The sequence below is a fragment of the Wyeomyia smithii genome, chromosome 1 (assembly GCF_029784165.1).
Source record: "Wyeomyia smithii strain HCP4-BCI-WySm-NY-G18 chromosome 1, ASM2978416v1, whole genome shotgun sequence".
Lineage (NCBI taxonomy): Eukaryota > Metazoa > Arthropoda > Insecta > Diptera > Culicidae > Wyeomyia > Wyeomyia smithii.
Window position 1 is genome coordinate 149774891 of NC_073694.1, and position 3908 is coordinate 149778798.

The window sequence follows — 3908 nt, forward strand, 5'->3', positions numbered from 1 at the left end:
GTTCATAAGAAATACCAATTATTTGTGTAGTAATGGCCGTTTCCCCGAAACGCTGTTTTTTTGCAGAGGTTTGCGGTGTTTAAGATAGTGACCCAGCAGATCAACTGGAATCGAAAAACTCACTTCCATTAGATTAGTAGTGTGCCAGGTAAGTATTTTGTAGGGTGGTCGGTATTACCGACTTTTCGAAAAACCGGTATTTCGGCATTCGTCTAAATAAAAACCGGTAAAACCGGTAAAAAACCGGTATTTTTATTTCATTCGTACTAATACAAACCAGGGGTGACTCGTGGTCTTCGAACCTACTTGTTCAACTACAGAATTCTGAAAATCATAGTTTGGGTAAGTAATGACAATCATGTCCGCGAAAAAACGCAAGTCATATCTCTGTACTTTTTAAAAATAAAACTGAAAAATAACTGAATATATATACATAAATTAGGATTCACCATTTTTTTTTTGCTTAGCGTCTCAGGTTGCATGATTATGTTTTTGCATTTATGAGTATCTACACAGCAAAAAAATCTGAATATTACACATCACGTAAAATATCATGTCATTTATATTTCAGTTGATTCTGACGTAAACCACGTTTTTTTAGGAAATTATATGTAATAACATTTAAATTTGCGTGGAATATTATGGAATTTTTTATTATAAGCGATGGAGGCAATTCTTTACATTCGATTCGACATAAAGATTTTTTACTCTGTATGCTTCATCACGATCCAGATTTTGTGGTATACGATCGAGATACAACACTGGATAAATTTAACAGTGTTTTGAAAACTTCAATGAAGGAATCAGTGATATGATTACGAAGAACATAGTTTCGAAACTCATATTAACAAAAAACAAGCAGATTTTTATTTCAATTATCTTTACATCGCAAAACTTTGTTTTAAATTAGTGAACAACTCTAAAATTCTTAGAAAAACAATATTTGAAACTGCTGAGAAGAGTAAATGAATGATGATGATAATGAAATGGCGATCAGACAAGAATTTACATTTTACGAATTCGAAGGAATCGTAGGTAAATACTTCTATGTTCAGTTGCTCTTCAAACAGTTCGTCCAAATTCAGTTGAACCTGCGGAAGCATTCATCTCAGCTAGAATTGTTGTCAATTAAAAGTTTAGCTTCGTGTATCAAAATACGATTGTTCAACGACGGGGGAATTTGATAACGAACATTTGAAGAAAGAAAGATGGCAAAAATCGGTTCAGTAGTTTAACCGCAATCGTAAGTACGACAAAGTCATTTTTTGAGAAACACTACACGTAATGTTTAATCCCAAACGATTGGTTCAATCCAGTCCAGGAAGGATGCCACCCTGGTTTATATGGCGGGCACAGCCGACCCACAATACTGTCCGAACGAAGTTACGCCGATGATGTAGAATACACAATGATTTTCCTGCTTAGTGATCTGCAATGGCCCTCCGGAGTCGCCCTGACAAGTGTCCTTACCGCCTTCTACATTACCAACGCACATCTGACTCGGCATAATACCACTTTTAAGCTCTCGAATATTTTGATATTCCTCATTGCATTTCTGGTTGTCATATAAATTCAGAGATACTTTCAGCAGCTCATCTGATGTGAAGCCAGCTGTTGGAGAGCAACAGTCATTGAAATTAGTTAAATATCTAATTTGTAATTAACTTACAAAATTTTGTGACACCAAACCCAGTAGCGATGGCTTGCTGGACTGGCACTTGTTCTCGATCTTACAAGCATGCCGGACGGATGAATTTTGTGAACTTCACGGATTCTACCAGCTTGACTAGCGCGATATCGTTGTACAAACCTTGTGAACGCTTGAAGCTGGGATGTCGAATGAATGATTCTATGTCCACATCCTTTCGATGAGCTCCGCCATCTTGACGAACTAAGTTTTGGTCACCAAGACGCACAAAGGAAGGGAATTGGCCGCCTTTATTAATGTAGCAATGAGTAGCCGTTAATACGTAGCGATCACTGATCGGTGATCCTCCACAATCGAACACACTGGTGTTACCATAGCGCCAACCGATGGCCGCCATGTGCGGAAACTCGCCTGGTTTCGTAACATTGCCTCCGACGATCAACTTGATTATATTTTCACATTTAGGCACATCCAACGTTACCACCGTCGGTGTTAGAGACAATGTACTAATGGCTATCCGATTGAAGGATAATCTCCGGTATTCGTTGCATTCTAAAAAAGGGAAAGCATTCGTAATATTATTTGATGAATGGAAATCAGTGACTCACTTTGAACCGCTTTACGGGCATTTGGGGCGGACATTATACGCCGTTCACTATGATCGTTAGTATCGTCAACTCCTGGTCAGCACACGATCGCTTCTTGGGAGTTGTAGCCGCAGATAGTTATGCGCTGATTTACTAGCTGATTTCGGCAGTGCGAAATGCCACGACATATCCCTGGCTTTTCGTTGTGCTTGCAAGCATCATATTCTGCGAGAATGAATTGAATAAATGTGCGAAAAGAATTAGTCGTCAGTTAAGCTATAAACTGGAAAAAGGATTAAGTGTTTGAAAAGATTATAAATTCAATTGTTGAATATAACTTAGCTAAAGAGCTGAGTAGTTTATAATTTGAGGTACCTAACCTAAATGCTGATGGGAGTATCTGAAATTTAGAAAAAATGTTACTGAAATGCTTAGTGTTTCCATCAGTAATAGCAATTATATCACGAACAAATGTGAAAAAAGCCGGTTTTTTAGGACGCCCTGTTCCAGAAAGTGTCACGCTTCGAGTCAAACAAAAGCATACGGGTCTAAAATTATTCGGTAAAGAACAAATATAGCGATTTTGATCGGAGCGAAACAATTCTAAATGGCTTTCAAACAAGGAGTACTCCACAAGTGCATTGTACAGTTCGCTATGAACCGCACAACAATTTTGACAAAAAAATCACGGAAAACCTTTTTGAAAGCAAATTTTTTCCGGTTTCTATTGTGTATGGTTTCCTGCAAACCTCAATGATAACACAGTGCAACCAAAATTTCTTTTTTCCTCTGACGCCATTTTAAATTTTTGAGAATACGGAAATTTTCGATGTTTTGTCTACGCCATTTTGTTTTAAAGTCAAATATCAAAATTCTAAGAGTTTGTCCACATATTAGCATTTTATTAACCATCTTAAAAAAAACAGATCTTGAATCGGACAAAAACTGAGCTCAAAACGGTGATTCTACGAAAACGGTTTTGGTATGGTTTTAGTATATTTCACAAAGCGAAATAATATCGAGTACACTAAGGTCGCTTTTTACGCGGCTTTTTATACGCGGATTCCGGAATTTACGCGGTTTTTTTACGCGGATTCCGGCATTTACGCGGTTTTTTTACGCGGATTCCGGAATTTACGCGGGTTTTACGTGGCACATGTTCTAGCGTTTCACTTTAGTGTATGTATAAGCGTTAATGGTAATGCGCTGATATTTAAAAGTGGTAGTCAAATTATGTCTTATATTTAGTGGAAAAGTCTCAGAAATCGATTGGTAGGTGTCTGATCCACGTAAAATGTCAACAACACGTCAATTTTGCTCCAATTACCCTACAATTCCAAAATTGGTTAGTATTGTACTAAAATAGGTTTATCTCCCAACTGGTCTCGAGGTACGATGCTGGCCTAACAAGCCAGTCGTCATATGTTCGAGTCCGGCTGTTAGTGTCAGTAGGATCGTAGCGCTAGTCCCGCAATTGTCCTGTACACTTAACAGTCGGCTGCAAAGTCTGTATATAGTAAAACAGAAGGTACAATTCCGATACGGAATGTAGCACCAGGGCTTTGCTTTGCTTTGCTTTTTTACTAAAATGAGTTTATCTCGACGTTAGAATATCTTATTTGAAATCTGTTTAATGTAATATCAAGAGTTTAAGAGATACTTAAAGATACAAT

General features: G+C 37.6%; 1 pseudogene; it reads right to left on the reverse strand.

The window, feature by feature from the left end:
- Nucleotides 1-894: 894 nt before the first annotated feature.
- Nucleotides 895-3167, reverse strand: LOC129717621 (serine protease snake-like; annotated as a pseudogene).
- Between the last annotated feature and the right edge of the window lie 741 nt (nt 3168-3908).